We start from the raw sequence: 17,678 nt of genomic DNA, 5'->3' as shown, positions 1-17,678 counted from the left end.
CCAACATTTTGCTCGTCGTTCCCGTAGCATGAAATAGCTACACAGCGTGTAAATGCCAATAGGGACCGGTAATTTGATCTATCTAGCTTGTTTGTATCCTCGCTCGCGCCACTGGAAACGTGCAAAAATTATTACGTTAACAACACCGTAAACGATTTTAAAAAAAGTCTCAAGTAATATACCCCTTTGTCGCATGGGAATAAAGTTATGGAAAGTGTTATTTTGAAGCGGAGATAGACGATGGCAATCCCGGGTGAAAATCTAATTATTGACACTTGCGGGACGTAACTGCATTTGTTATACTACTAGCCGTGAGTGCGCCTGATATAATATAATGATTTTGTGCGGCACAATAAAAGGATTTTATAAAAGAGTAGTCAAGTTCTAATTTATATTGCGTTCAATTTTTTGCACAGTGCGGTTTAATAAGACTTTACGATATTGAATTCTTGTTTTTTATAAGTTAGTATATCAATCTTAATGTCTAGAAAGTGTATATGATGAAAATATTTTCATCATTTTAATACGGTCAAATTTTTAATTGAATTTTTTAAACTAACCTTCCGAACTTGTGTGGAATGTTTTATGAGCGGTGCGAAAGAACTTGATAAATTGTTTGAAAAGCTTTTTTTTTTTAGATACGATGCTTAAATAATTTAACGCGGGTTTGTGTTCGTTGAAAAAGAAAGCTCACAATAATTTGGAGTTTTAAAGAAGGCGACTTTTTAGGATAAATGTATCATCCGCTAGGTACAACGGTTTATATTTCTACCGGATATGCTTGGATATAGTAGCAGTTTAATTATCTATACAGGTACACTTAAGCCCCAATTATACCTTATCGGATATTGAACGAACTTTTGGACGTTTCTGGTCAAGTTAGGTATTGTTTTGCATTCCATGTACGGATTGTCCCAAGATATTTTTATTAAAGTTTTGACATTGTGAAATGTTATACTCCAATTTTATTACAGTTCTAATGCGTCTGTTCACTCGAGGAATTTTATGTGGAAACGTCGGATTGCTTCGTTTTCTGACCAACGAAGTTAATAATAAATTGTTGGAAATTTTTGCGGCGAAATGAACTTGTATGTGGACATTGTTTTGTGTAATTTAATTAATAGCTCTAAATTTTTTGAACTATTTTCGCACATTCATTTATTATTACTTTAATTGAATTTGGGTCGTCATTTTCAATATTAGGCTTTAAAAATAATTACGTTTACGTTCAGCGTCTAGATGCTAATAAACTAAACATGAATCAATGGTATAATAATGCTCAAGTTGTTTACAGGCTATAATGATAACAGACCTACTTTCACACAATAAATATTTTACACCCATAATTTTTAGTAGCTTTCTTGACCAAAAGCTCTTATTTGGTTTTTTTATTTAGCGCTTTCGATTCAGTTATTGGCTCCTAGCTAAATGATTTTGATATTATTCGGTTTACGCTCAACAAAATGCTCATATTATGTATGATGTTCATTCCGGTACTGTATTCGCTTTTCGGTGAAATGTTATATCTCCAGTTGGTGTGTGCCGTTATAACTTTCCTCGTTGGAGCATAACACAAATTGGGTCGTAGTTAGTTAGTTTAGTTAACAACATTGTATCGTATCGGCGAAACGTATAAACGCACAGAGGCGAAGAGTTCATCATTACGACGTGAAAATACTCTAACGACGAGTTCAACTGCATACAAGAGATATGAGTTACTTAGAGCTTACAGTTTTTAATTTTTATAGCGAGCATTCGCTCTGTTAATCCGATACGTATCATTGGCGATATTTTCGTGTACGTAGGGATTTGATCGATCGTTTGCGGAATATTTTGTTATTGAATATAATAACGTAATGCGAAAGTAATATTCACATCCTTTACTTAGTAACGCTAAAAAAGATAAAGCCGGAACGCTTTAACAAGTGCTGACCGTGACGTGGGACCATCTAAACTAACAGACGATGGGCGAAAATGAACAGCACCGATCTTATATCATGTTATTTAAGGATATATGCCTCTTTCGCACTGTACATTTAAATAAAACTAGTCTTTCGAGTATCTGCACTGGCCATCTGTAACGATGTCAACTTGAGATGTAATATGTAATATGAATTTAGGCTTTAACTTTTTACCAGATGATCGATGTACTATTCTAAGAACGGGCCACCTTTAAGATGAGGTATTGTAATATCCGATAAGTATATTGTATCATTTTGTTAAGTCGGGTAGGAAATCGAGTCCAAATCAGAATATAATATTTCAAAGAATTCCTTGTGCACTATGAGTATTATGATTTTAATTGCGTTTCGTAAGAACGTTAAAAACATACCTGCTACTATTTCACTGCAAAAAAAGTATTTATGAATTTGACCCTTATTTATGCATGCAGACCGTGATTTTCAAAAACTACTGGTCCAATTTGGGTGGAGTTTTCGTTATTAAAATGTATATTTCACGATTTTTCTACTAAAAAATATATAAAGATATACCCTTTGTACCTTATAAGGTAAATTAATTAGCGTTAAATTTATAAATCCTATATGTTTTACGACTATTACGAGTTTACACCGGCCGGCCGCGGCAACTCTTCGTAGAGGGAGTGATGCTTTGGTTGCGGTAATTTTGCTACTCTACCATTTTCTATCATGCATTTAAAGTCGGTTTTCTTTATCGTATGGAAATTATGGGTCTTAATTTTTTATAGATCTAGGTTTACTTATGCTTAGTATTACCTAGATCTTAGACAATATCTGGACAATATAATAACCATGTTTACAATATCTGCTTCTGAATGTATATAGGTATATATAATGAAGTCATAGTAAATGTATGTTTGTAAAAATAATACAGTACGTGCTAACGGGTATCGCTAGTATTTATAAAACAGAAATATGAATCTGGTAAAGAATCTTGCAATAATTTGTAAGTTGAAATGAGTGTAAGGAGCGGAAATCGATATGCAAAGTAGGTTTGTGTCGTGGAGTGTGTAGTATGGAGGTCGACGCTGCCGGCTGCGTGGCGGTGCGTGCGTATGATCGATGGTGTTGCGTGTCGGGTGCGCATCTGAAAAGTTCGCGGAGGTCGTGCGTAAGGGCCCGCCGCGTGCCCCTCGCGCTCGCTGCCGCTCATCGCCGCTTACCGCCGCGCCGCTCACCGCGAGTCGGCGGCTGCGGTGCGCTGTGCCTCCTTGCGACCCCTCATCCAGCTCCGTAGGGCGCGTCACGTGGCTTCTCTTTGTTTTACGCCACCCGTAGCCGCCATCGCGATCGCGATCCGTTGGCGCGGTGTGCGCCGCCGCGCCTACCCTACTTCGCGCATGCTCAACGTGAGCATTGTGTTCCCCCTATGAGTTGATTTGGAACAATACATGTGATTGGAATCACTGTATTCTGTATCGGCACGGCGCGTGGACATCGTCCGACGTCGCTATTGGTATAGATATTGGGATAGTGGTGGTGGTGTCGGAGCCGTAGTGGTAGACGGTCCGTTGGCACGCAGTTAGTCGACTACTGGAAAGGGAGCGCGCGGTATCGATCTGAGCGTTTCGCGTGCCCGCTCGTGCACGACGTTCTCTCGGGATATTCGCCCAGTGGTCGCCGTCGGCGCCGGCCTTACTGCACGGTACACGCGCCGTGTATTTATTTATTTCGTCCGCGCGATCATGCTTGCCGAACGAAGCTAATTGATAACGTGAGACGCATCCGCGAGCGCACCTCTTTGAGTCCAACGGTTCTTCTGCAACTTATTTGATCGATTTGAGCAGCGAAACTTAGGTAAGTTCGAATTTAAATATTAAACCTATCTTAACTTTATTACTTAAATATTTTTGCGATCCGAGCGAATGTCAAGCGTCTTAAGTTTGGTTTAAGAAGGGCCCTTTCTTTTGTCATTTTTGAAATAGCATTATTTCGGGATTTTAGATTTTTGTGATTCGCCGTCCATTCTATTCGTATAACGCGTGTTTGTGTAAAGTGTGTTCAAATATTTCTATTGAGTGTTGTAGCCGGCCATCTGGTTTATATTCTAAAGTTAGATTGTAAAATCGTAAACCACAAGGAATCATCGGTGTATAGGTGTTTGTAGAGCGGTTTGTTCAGCGCAATCCGACTCGATATCTCGTGCGGATTCAACGTACATGTTAAATTGGGATCTAAATCAATATATTATTATATATAGCCATATAAATAATAATGGGTCAATGTATATCTATAATATGTTTTTATTGCGACCATACGGTTACTCTGTGTATTTCCAAAGGTTTAGATGACTTTTTATCCTAGCACTAAATGCTATATAATCTAAAATCGTTTAGCGGGAAACTGAAGTAAACGACTCTAGGTTTACTTAAATTTGTCCATAATCAAGTTCTAGGAATGACAATTATTTTAGTACCAGGTGCTAAAAACGATTTTACGTTTCCGCAAATTTAATAATACCTACGTAAGAGTTATTACTTGGCTTTATACTAAAACGTGTGTCACTGGAAAAACCATAAATTTGATTTATAGGGTCGTTGAAAACGGTGTACATTAAATAGAGCCGCGTTTCTTTTTACTTTATTTCGCCCTTGAAGATATTATCTTCATCATTAACTAATAAGTATAATATTATATTTTATACCATCACGAAATTATTGTCAGTTAATACAATGTAACCAAATAAACAAAAGTCAAGTTTGTATCGCGTTTCGTGACAAACTAATGCACAGTTATCTGCAATATATGTTTCATACAAATATTTATTATAGGTACATCACACTCGCATGGTATAGTGCGATGTAAGGTTTAATTTTAATTATAATGCCATACCACTCATTAAAAATGTAACTGGGTGCTGGTCAAGTTATTTCGGCGTGTCGCATACAATTTTCGTCTCTTGCCTAAAAGGGACAGTAATGTTTTTTGGCGACACAGTACATTATTTATGTACATACACACAGTGTCCCTAATTTAATTTTATACAGCCGTGGAAAATATATAACCATATGTTAAAAAAAGGTAATTGCTACTTCGATAAAACAGGTATATACAAGATTTAATACCAAACGAGTAACTCTAAAACGGACAGCTGGCTACGATAACATTCGTTAAGCGGAACACAAATTTTGGCTGAACTCATAAAGTAGGTACTTATAAAGTCAATTGCAGCTAACGTTGCGGAGACACGATAAACCATAATGTATGTGCATAATGCATGTTTCGACGAAATACATTTTGAACGGCACCGAAAATACGATGCGGCTTAAGAAATGCTAATAACTGTCGCAATAAGGCACCTACTAAGAGTCATCAATTAGTCACTGCCACCCCCATCCCGCCCGTACATTTCATTTTACAACTGAGAGCACCGCTAGCCGCTCGAGTCTAGACCTTTATTTTCAACGAATATCCAATGCCATTAGTACACTGTCCGCTTTGTAGGCGAATGTCAAGCGGCAGTAAATTGTCTGCATTAATAATTCCGTGGACGGAACTATTATCATAACGTACGACGGAGGGTATGCACCAGGTGGAAAATGACAATGAGCAGAAATAGAACTTGTTATGTTATGACGTTTGTAATCGCCATTCAATCGATGAAAGGAAACCATCGGCGTTCCTAAAGTGTATTCCCTTGTAAATCACGGAGACGGTTTGCGCTTTACTATTCCCGAGTGTCTTCCGAGTCTTTAGTATGTAAATAATACATCCAAGTGGTTTCAATCGTGTTACATTGTTAGCGTATAGCATGCGCCGTCAACGCTAGTCAACACAACAGCTCTACGTGCCTTGTTAATTATTTCGTACTCTTAAACGCTTAAGTTTAGTTATGCAATTTGTAGGATAATTTGCGTTCACTTTCTTGCCTGTCCTGAATGGGCATTGTACTTAATTTTTTTTTAACATTAAAAGTAAATTTTCTCTAGCTGGTCGTCTAGATAGTTCTTCTCTTTTTCTATCTTTTAAAAGTTGTTTTAACAGCAGGTTTTTGATTTTGCAGTAAAATCGCAACTATTCCAAACAATCACTTTCGCACTTATATACTTACATTTAGATTAATATATTATTTTAATGCTAATAAAATTTTCACGCCTTGGTTAGGAATATTGAATTCATATAACAATAAGAAATATCTGCACAAATAAAACACAATGAGTAGAAATAAATGAAAATCATTAGAGGCATCTAAATGCGACGAGTAGTTTTTATGTTTAAAACTTTTGACGTTACATAAGCTTGCACAATGTCAACTATATATATAAAAAAGTATTACCGGTTAGCCTTTGCATACATCTTGAATATCCACGTTATTATTACGTAAACTTACATTGTTGCTATACAAATATTGTTCTTTATTTGTATTCATAGTTAGATTCTATTCCATCTTGTTGTTTACAAATTACCATCTAAATTCTCGCCCTTTTAATAAACAGAAATCACTGCGATTCACACGATATGCATGACCCTTACGTGTTACACAATACCCAATACTTCCAACAGTTTAATGTGCATGTTTGTTAAACGAAATGACGTTTTTATTGCATTTTCCAAAACCGATATGGCGCTTTGTAAACGAAATAATATTCGTAATTTAATGTTTGGAGTAGTTCATTCGCTCTGATTGGATAGTTGAGTCGTCTAAAACTGGTTCCGGGCGTTTTCTATTGGTAAATATTATCATAAGACTATTTAGTCGTTAACGTCATTAATGTTTGCCAATAAGACTAGCTGTTTGGCCGGAATATCGTTAGAGATGTTATCAATATTTAGAGTACATTCATATTATTCATAAGAATATTACGTAATTTTGAAAAGCGGGACATGGATTGGACAGAGGCTGTTTGTTGGTTATAATTTACATATTTTTTATAGTTTCATATGTCAGGACTTGTAAGTCAGAACCTGGTTATGCACGTGTGGTGTTAAAAATCCAATAAAGTTAATCATGTTTTGAATTCACGGCACTTTAAATACCTTTTCAGGAATACAAATGTCAGTGTGTGATTTTCCATGACAACATTTACTAGCTCATATGGTCATCCCAAAGAATTTTTTCGTTTGCATGCTAAGTTTCATCCACTTAGCGGTTTATGCGTTTACCTCCAACAAACATTAAAATATCTTTCCAACCATTAACATTCATAAATATTAGTACTTTAGACTGTAGTTATTGTTGAAACGGCTAGCGTATATGAAAGCTAAATACTGTGTTGTATAATACAGCTACCGTTTTTCCGGTACCAAATACCCGGCAATCGGGACGTGTAAATAGGTATTCAGGCGATACATTTACCGAGTAAGATTGATGCGCTGCTAAAAAGCGGAAAATGTAAGAACGGACCCAACAGGTCTTTCACTTTAAAAGTTATATGTTCACCTTAATACAGCACAATATATTATGTAGGTATACACCCTCTCTGAAAATTATCATTTGTGCTGTAAAAAAAATGGGTCCATTTTATAAGCATCTATTTATAATTATGTAATTTTAAGTCATTTTTTAATTTATAAGATAATTTACCGTGTGGCGTTAACCCACGTAACTTTTAACATGAATAATGTATATAAAAAATCACTTAAACTACACGAGAGAGTTATTGAAATAATAATAAAATTGGCGGACTTGCTTCATTTAAAGTTTTAGATTTTAATGAGGAGTATTCGCCGGCACTCGGTAAAGATGAACGTGAAAATATTTTTATATCTCTTGTAATGGAAACCCGACTTGTGTGAGCTTAATGTGCTGATCAGCGGCGTTTGGTGTCCGCTGCTGCATATATTTTTTTTTATAATAAACAAATTTTCATTTAATATTTAATAAGACTGAACGATATTTGTAAAGGAAAACAATACTACACGCCATTTATCATCTTTTATATTTTTAATGTCGTGAGTCCGATACTGTCTGTCATTGTCCACTTTGTAATATTATGTTGGGTATTATAGATGTACAGTCGCTTCGCGGTGTGTACCCGCTAAGTTTGGTCTAATTTGTCGCTGCACTAAAATATTATAATTTCGATCTTCCTATAATTTTTGTGAACGTTTTATGTACACGTTTTCAGCTGTTTAACGAACCAGTCACCCTGGTTGTTTATAAAATTAAAAATATTCAATTTGAAGAACGCACCTATATCAGCTGTTCATTCAGTCTGCATGTATAACTAGCGATACAGATTATACTAATTACCCATACAAGTGTATTAGCAGTCATTGCAGTGAGGTTACATGGACACTCTGAATAATTCACTTTGTACGCACCACTGAGATTTTGTATTCGCTATAAGAGAGAGCCGCATTTTCGAGAGCGCAATTCGGTAAATTGAAATTTTCTGGCTAGTATACACTCACTGGATATCTTTCCACCTCGGATCTAATTTAAAAACATTTCTTTCTCTTTTGTATGGATATTTTGGCGCTTTTCGTTGAAATGAGATGAAGATACATACTCGTATTTATGCAAACCGAGTATTGTGCGCGTCTTTGCAAAAAAAATTAACTTTATCAGATTCATCAAAGAAAAACTCCATTCCACTGCTACAAGTACCGTATTTAGTTACAATTTACTCGTAGAAGTTTGTAATTGGCTTTATGTAATTTCGATACACACGTTAATTAAATTTTCACACCGTCTAAACTAGTGTATTAATTTAGTTATTAGATTGAGTTGTAACTATTTGTTTTGTGCAATCTCAAAATTGTTTCATTAACTCACGGTTGAAGTTCGCTCCGGCCAAATTTATTAATTTACGTTGGCTGATGATGCATATTCCGGCCGCATAATTGCTTTGTGCACAAACGGCAGGCGCGGTAACAAACCATGCAACCGGTTAAATGAAGCTAAAAACAAAATTCCTTTTGCCAATATACTGTATTGTAAAACGGGATACGCCTTTTCGTTTTTGGAAAAAATTGTCAGCTTCGGCACCATTCTTTATTCGGCAACAAAACAACTACGCCGAATCTTGATTGAGAGCATATACCTATCGTCGCGATTCAATTTGGGCCCTGGCGCAATAAGTCTCGTGTAGGTAAACTGGAAAACAGCCCGTGTGCGAGACAAAATGACACGCCCAAAAATATTGTACATATTTAACTCTACTCGGATAACCTCGACCTTTCCCTTCGTTAGTATCTTATAGGTGCTTTCAATTTCGTTCAATCTTTGGCCAATACCTTTGGAAATATTACTAGGGCACTCTTCGGTCGATTTCACTCGACGCACGCTATTATCTCACGCTCACAAGACTGGCACGGCTTGTCATCCATCCATATCATCCGAAAATTTAAAAAAGTTAGTGTTGAAGCAAAAATATTACATCTTCCCCTTGTTAGCTTTACCGCTTTTCATTAAAAACAGGGGTAACTTGCGACGTCAGTTTCAATTTTGATTTTTTTCACCTCGAAATTTTCCTTTGCGTAACTTTGTTATTGCGTACCGATGTTATTATCTAGACGTTTTGCTACGGATTTCGCAAAAATATATTGTAGGTAATAGACGATTCATGTTGGACGCTTACCATCAAGCGAACGGCAAGCTTGTCTCGTCATTCAAAGCAATATCAAAATTGAAATAAAATAAGGCTGGTAAAAACCTTGGGTGCAAAAGATAAACCACTTCTTACAATTTTAGAGACAGATTTTGCTAAACAACTTTACTTATCATGTTTTGGTAGTTCTCAGTGGAGATAATATTATATGCAAACAATTTTCACGTTGTTTTAGAAAATTCACCACCTTTTACCAGCGTTTGAAACATGACAAAAGAAACTCTATCGTTTCTATGAATTCTTTAACTTTTTTCACTAGCCGCCATGCTATGTAACCGTGTTTATATATTCAGGGTACTCTAGTACCAAGGTTATATGTTCAACATGTTTTAGAATGTCTCAATCTACTTCATCTTTAATAAGTGTTATTATATTTTCACATCATTAGAATTAATTGAATATTAAATGCTTATAACTGATATCAGATTATAGGTAGTATTTACCTTAACAATATCAACATGATATTTCGTCATAACCTATATACATTAGGTTTAACACTCGTGACAGCGGGAACATTTGAAACAACAAGTGAAGGGCACCCTTTGTGACTCCTCCACAGCTTTCTTGGTATTGTGTATTATTGTGAAGTGCGTACCTGTGCCGAAAGAGGGAACGCTGTATTATGTTGCACCCGGACATGAAGAGCTTTACAAAACTGCTAGTCATTTCGACGATATGACGCTCATACAAAAATAAACTACCCACTTTTACAGTACTGCTTCTGCTGTTAACAGTGCGGTGTTAGGTGTACAAGTTGCTTGCACTAGAGTTTAGTAGTTTACCTCTACTCACTAGACGTTCATTGTACATTGTACGCGTTATTTATTACATCATAGTTACGAGTCATCCATCCGATTCTATACCTTATAATTTTTTTTCATATTACCTCTTCGACGGTCAATACCATTCCAGCATTCACATAACGCTGCCCAATGCCTTTTCAAGGCGTCGAAACAAAACGAGACAAAACATTGAAATGTGAATGATATAGAAACCTTTACATACCTGAAACTACGAAACGTGCCTCTAGACACTTATGGAAGTACTAAAATGTACTGGCTTTTAGGTAGGGTCCCTTCGCAACGGCGGGTTTAGTGCGCCATAAGGCTACAGAAATGTTATGTATCAGATAATATTGCCCCAGAGCCGTAATGAGGCTGAGAGCTGGTGCTGTTATTACATATTTTTCTTGAAGGTGTACACAGTCGGCAATCTCGAGTGCGACGCACACATCGTTAGTGCCATGTAACGTTTTTAAAGTAACAGTGCGAGCTTGATTGTGAATGGAACATGTTTAGCATATAAAGTTCCAAAAGAAACATTTGTATCACTATCTTATCTGTAATGCTTACGGAGCTTCGTTGTATGCGTGTGTTGTCGGTAATTTGGGGGACGCGTCGTCATCGTGTAACATTGCGGACTTTCCGAACTTTGTTTAATCGAAAACGCGCAACACTAAACACAACGATTCAAAACCGCATGATCGCGTTAATATATACATACATAGTATCACGTCTCTATTCCATAGGGGTAGGCAGAGACTATGGATTGCCACTTTGTACGATTATGGCATACTTCTTGCGTTTCCTCCGCCTTCATTAATCTTTTTATGCATTCCTGCCGGTTCCTCTTTCTTTTGACCTGGCCTTTACTGAGAATGGCAGATATCTGACATTCGAAAGTTCGGTGCGGTTAACCCCTGCCGGTTCTTCCATCCACACTCGCCTTATAAACCCTCTTTGTCAGTCTCTTAACATCCACCCTCTTCAAATGCCCAAACCGCCTTAGAATATGCGTTTATACGTGATCATATATTTATGTATTCATTGGTAATATTTGCTAATGATATGAAAGGAATGGAAATTTTAAATATACAATTTCTCCCTCATTTGGTCTGCTGAGTTTAGCTAATTCATTTTCGTAGTTAGTCGCGTTGACTGAACCTAATTAATTTTATGCCTTATATAACTGGATAACATCTTGTTCTTTTATAATACATTTGTCGCATTTCAATAGCGAATTAAAAAATATCCGATTGCCCAAAACCATCCGTCCGCTCTCAATCTCTAGTTGTTTCCAAATCGCGTATATCCCCGACGATGTCTCTGGCATTGTGTTCGTATTATGTGGTTATCACTTATCATCTATGCGTGACTCACTTTTTACTTGCCGGCCTTAAGCTATAAAATGCTTAATTTATATAATATCAGATCGGAATATTTCAAGTCGTTTTTATGACCGTGATGTCTATATGAAGGGTTTATACATAATCCAAAGTCACTGAAATTGGTAATATAAAAATGAAACGAAGAAAAAAGAGGATTAAATAAATAATGCTGTGTTTACATTGGATAGGTATTAAGACCTCGCTAATTAAAAGATTGCGACGTAGACGGCAATTATGTTTAATTACAGCAATATTTTATAGCAATTACAGCAAGCAATAAGTATTTAATTTGTGGCATTAGTGGTATTTTTGCACCTACATTTGCGGATCGTGGTGTAGAGTGAATAGGACTAAGATGGCCTTTCACGTCCACTACGTAATTTTATTATGAGCAGCGATTGACCAGCGCCGCTCTCGATAGATTTCGTACTGCCGGTGCCACATAAACTATTAACCGATGGCACAGTTTGCGATATTTGAAATGATAAAATTGAACACTTATTTGGAACTTCTTTTTTATATTTTATTTCATTACTTAAACGCAAATGTAGGCGGGGGCTTACCGTGGCGTTGATCTTCTATGCTATTGGCAACAATTACGTCTTTCAAACCTTGTACATTTGCTGTGAGATGTGGTGCTAAAATAAAACATGTGGAGTAAAGTTGCATGCACCGACGAAAATTGGAAAAGGAGTATTTATGAGTAATACTCGCCAAATATTGCAATTATAATTTGATGTTGTGACATTTTTATTATGCTAAAAAATCAGTTCTTGGCAGCAAACAGAGCTTTTTATTAAAGGATGCCGATTTATAGGTGCGGTCATCAAAGTTTTGGCTTAGAACATGTACAAAAGTTTTTACTGTAGTAAAAAGTAACTTCAATTAATATGTGTATGAAATTATTAATCTAATCTATCATATAAAGCTGAAGAGTTTGTTTGAATGCGCTAATGTCAGGAACTAATGGTCCGAATTGTAAAAACAATTTAGAGTTGGATAGCCCGTTTATGGAGGAAGGCTATTATTATAGGCTATAAGTATAGCGTCACGCTCAATGATCACACCATTACATACTCGGAGAATTCATGAAAAATGTTGGAAAAACGGGGAATTCCTTTTGAGAGTTTCCGTTGCGTGGGCTGCGTAAACGGTTAAAGTTACGCAACAAATATGTATGGTGGAAGTATTCTTTTTAAAACGTTTTAAAAATATATTGAAAAACAAAGTTCCCAGCCGCATCTATCTTCCTGTATGAAGGCGATAAACGCAAAAACTTCCCAAGGGATTGCGTTGAAATTTGTATGGAGACAGTTTGGGACCCTGGGAAGGACATGTTCTATGTTTTATTCCGGGAAAATATATAGCGGGGCTTTTGTCCCGGTAAACGCTATCACGCGGGTGGAACCGCGAGAAAAAGCTAGTCCGTCTATAAAGTTCATTTATTTTATGGTTAGTTGTAGTTTTTCAAGTCGATTTTTTTTGGTAATACCATATTAGTAGAGATAGTTTACGTTGAAACAAAAATATTAAATTGACAATAAATAGATTGTGCACCTATGACTCAGAATATAAATTTCGAGATTTACGCGATTATTTGTGAATATGTATGATGGAGACTAACGTAATGAATACACAAAGCGTGTGGGGGTGGAAGCTATGTCAGCTAAAGCGGTATAATCTGTATAAAGGTCAGATGTGTACAGAGATGTACGCGACACCGACGTGAATACTAGAAAAGATTATATTTTGAAAGTAAAATGGTCATTTCTCAAAACACGGCTATTTGTAAATTTCAGAATAATAGGTTATTTATTATATGAATACAGAAAAACGACAGCAACTAAATAACAATACAAACCACAAGAGTAACAGCAACTTTTGAATAACTTTGTATAATCAAAGAAAACATGTTCAAGATAAATATTATGTTGTATGTGAAAAGAAAGGCCGTCCATAATTTCTACCTTATCTTACAAATTGGATGACTCTCATATCTGACAATAGATGTGTTCGTATAAGGAGAACTGGTGGAGATCGCTAATTGTACAATGTTTTTCATAAAAAAAACTCCGGCAAATTGGGTCGGTTAAAAAAAGTAAAGGCAACGTATGTCGCCAATCTGGCTGAAATCGAGTTAACATGTAGCACGTAATTACTGGACACGGCTCGCTCGCCGCTACGCTCGAAGCCGCACTCTCCGCGCCGGCCGCAGCCGCCGCTGAGCCGCGCCGGACCGCGCCGTGCGGCTATCTGTTCGCACTAATGGCACTAATCACTACAAAACCACACGCTGCACTCTGCATACACTTCTGCGCCCATTTCTTCACTTCCAAATATTTATTTTCAACCTTACGTATAGTTTATCTTCCACACGCGGAATATAGACTAACGTTATAGTTCTTTTCATAGCTGTGTTCAACGCCATCGACAGTTGTTCGCAAACAGTAAAAATTTCTACTTTAATTTATTTGATTTAGACACTTCCAATATCTTTAATTATAGATGTGGATAATTTGAGCAGTATTATTTGATGGTACTTATTTTCTTCAGATACTTTTCTATCAGACATTGGTTGTCGAGAAATCAATGTCGAGGTCACATCAATCATTCTATTATTTGTTCACGCCCTAAATGGCATTGCGATCAATACTGCACCGCTTTAATTAAACTATCGATAATAACCCCTCACTCAGAAACTTTACTGTTTCATCTCTCTCACCCGCAAGTAGTTAAATGAAAAGGAGAAAATGACAAAACATGTCTATTTTATTTAGCTCAAAACTTCGAACAAAAAAGTTTCTATGTAAATGAGTTTATATCTAAGTGCACTTAAAACATTATTCAGTGTATGAACAGCAGTTTGTTTGCTGTTTTAATTAAATTTCTTTTCATGTATAAGATGAAAGATATTGCGGTTTGTTAAAAATCCATTAGGTATGAAAAATTAAAAGAAAATCATAGTAGTACTTCACTTGCACTTAAAAGATTTTCTTCCAATATACCTACCACTTTCAAATTGTGAAATTTAACGAACATTTTTTTACATAACGTTAAGTTCCCCGGAGATCATTTACAAAACACTGACACAGTAGTATAGAAAAATCAGCTCTTGAATTAATACGCCCCTATAGTTAAAGTAAGTAAGGCTGCACTAAAACCTACATGTCTTCCACTTACAGCGGAGCACAGAGCTTTCGCGATGCATTAACAGAAGGGTTTCCTTGGCAACGCTACATTGCCCACGATTGCACGTTCAATATGTTATTTATTTATAAAGATACACTAAACAGATTACTGACAATAATTATCTAAATTACATTACAGTGGATCTAATGGCTAGTCAGAATCCAAATAGAAGTGTATACAACTTATTCAAATTAGGTGACACGCATATGTTATTTAGTTACAAAATAATAATAATAAATATAAAATATGTTGGCTAATGTAAGGCAGACAATGCGGGAGTTGTATTTGACTTGGGTGCTGTGGATAATATGTGTTTTACTGAGCGTCGGAAAGTATAATATTTTGAAATGTGAATATCAAGTGCGGGATGTTTTATAGATAGTTCATTATACAGGCGACACATTCTTGTAAGAGGATTATAGAAAGATGTATTATTTTTGCATACTTGTAAGTTAAACGTCCTCATAGGTAAACGCGGATTATACTTCGTGTTAAAATTTAATAAGCTTAATAAGTATGATGAGTCTTATTGACTGTGGAGTAATTTGTATAGATGTAATAGATCTTGTTGCCTGCGACGATTGTCGAGTGGGGTTACATTAAATTTTATTAATCTGTCACTGTGACTAATGAGTTCTCGACCAAAGCCACTCCTGTAGCTCAGAATCTTAAGACACTTCTTTTGGACATTTTCATTGTATTCCTATAATAATCGTGAATGCGGATATACGTAAAACAATTTAATATTATTCGTTCATTTTGGCGTTGTAATTATAAAACATATGGAATACTTGACAATAACTATAGTAGAATATTTATATTTGCATGTCATTAAACTAAGCTTAGTAAAAAATGTGCTTAGTGACGCAATAATTCGCATGCTTTGGCGTTCGTCCGCCACAGAAATGATTTATAGCGAAACTCTTCTTCCATAATATGGTATACGCACACATTGACGAAGACTTTATTTTTACACGATTTGGCATCGGAGCACCGTTTATATCGGTTGTAATACAAGGCTCCAAATCCAATACGTTCGATTATTTTCACTGTCAATGCAAACTTCTTATGTTTACAGCCGAAATTGGGCCACAAATCGACAATATAGGTCTTACGCGCATCGGAAACGGGGTCGCCAAAACCGTCAAGTTAAAATATTGTAACATTTGTAACCATTTTCCGGCCTAAGAGTTGTATGTGCGAATATGTGTGTTAATTTCATTTAAGTAAGATTGAAGCTGACTTTTCTCGCTTAATTAAATGTTAAATTTGACGTCGTTTACTTTTGGGAACTGGTTCTGTCGTATTATTTTTGGATGCTGTGTTGTGTTACAAAAGAATCAAGGCGACTGTGATGACATGACTTGTTGTAGGAAGCTATGATTACAATGAATACGTTTTACCATACATTACGCGAGATACACTGAAGTCAATGAAAATGTTATGTAAAAAAATACTATTTGAACCAAATACATAAGGATTCAACTTAAAACTTGGATCTTAGTTAATATAGGTACTGACATCATTTTATTACCGAGTCGGAATCCACGAGCAATTACTAAATATGATAAAGTGATGTTCATAAAATGTTATCATATAATAATTTTATTGATCACAGTGGCCGGTGACGCCAGTCGAGTCTACAATGTACACACAACACGTGTAACAATGTATGACAGGGAAACTTTCACGACGGGCTTGTTTGCTCATCGCACAGACAGAGCTATCCTTTAAGCCCGTGCTTGTGTCGTACTAGACTTTGTTTTATACCTGTGTGTTGTTACTATGTACGGCTGCGTGACGATGGATGCTCGTGAATTTCTTCTATCAAATAGCTTAGTTATTTCCTACAGCTCATAAGGAACTCACTCTTAAGCTGAGCTATCATTTGCAAAATTTTACGCACAATCCCTCACAGACATTAATTATTGTGTTATGTTTGTATATTGTTTCAATTTCATTTTCGTATTTTGCAATTATTTACGTCTTATAGTGCTCTGTTTTTGTGTTTTTTTTTTTCTATTGTTTATTTAGCTGGAATTGAAACAAAAGGTCCAACACTGCAATGAAGAATTTTATTTACCGGTAAGTAAACTCGTAGTGGAGAAACTTTAGTTAATTATCATAAAGTAAAAGTAACCCGGGCTGTTTTCGTTTAGTTTTACATTAACGATAGGTATATACCATAAGTTTTAAATAATAAATATTGTGTATAGCATTTGAAAGGTTTCCGGCGATGAGGAAAATAATTTGGTCTACATTTCTTTTCATAAAGTAATTTAACTTGTAATTACGGAAAGTTTAGGATGGAAAATTTTACGAATATTCAGAATACGACTTATGATGCCTTACAAGAGATATTACAACAAAATTGATTGTGTTGTGTTAATAAATTACGAAAACAACGGACTTTTGTGCAGAAATTTAAAATATGATCACGTACGACGACTGTTGATATTACTTTATATTTAAAATATTATACTTTCTTGATGAATAAGCAATGGCAATAAGGCCAAAGGAAATCATTATTTACGGTGTACAGGGTTAATAAAACCCTTAAACTGATTAAAACATACTTCACATAATTGCCAGTTAATTTCTTTGAAATGTTATTAGTTAGGTACTATTAATTACTAACTCAAATTTGTATTTAATCAATAAAAATTGTGACGAAAATAGTAACGGGTAATCTTTTTTTAACATGCCCCCAACCCCATCTCTCTGTTCAGAATCTCTCTCGACTCTTTGCTCTGTCAGCGGTCAGTGTGTTTATTGTAACTTTAACAAAGT

General features: G+C 35.9%; 1 protein-coding gene across 6 annotated transcripts in view; it reads left to right on the top strand.

Annotated features, from left to right (window-relative positions):
- The window catches only part of LOC115446032 (neuronal calcium sensor 2), a 168,819-nt gene that overhangs the window by 100,876 nt on the left and 50,265 nt on the right, over positions 1–17,678 (top strand). The window contains exon 1 of one of the 6 annotated variants that reach the window (XM_030172577.2): positions 3,400–3,776. The exons of the other annotated variants lie outside the window; for them this stretch is intronic. The gene's annotated coding sequence lies outside the window, so the exon portion shown is untranslated. Of the gene's footprint in view, positions 1–3,399; positions 3,777–17,678 lie in introns of those variants that run through there. 6 annotated transcript variants of the gene reach the window in all.

This window comes from Manduca sexta, chromosome 27, assembly GCF_014839805.1.
Source record: "Manduca sexta isolate Smith_Timp_Sample1 chromosome 27, JHU_Msex_v1.0, whole genome shotgun sequence".
Taxonomy (NCBI): Eukaryota; Metazoa; Arthropoda; class Insecta; order Lepidoptera; family Sphingidae; genus Manduca; species Manduca sexta.
The sequence above is the reverse complement of the archived record's forward strand: the minus strand, read 5'-3'. Positions and strand labels throughout refer to the sequence as shown.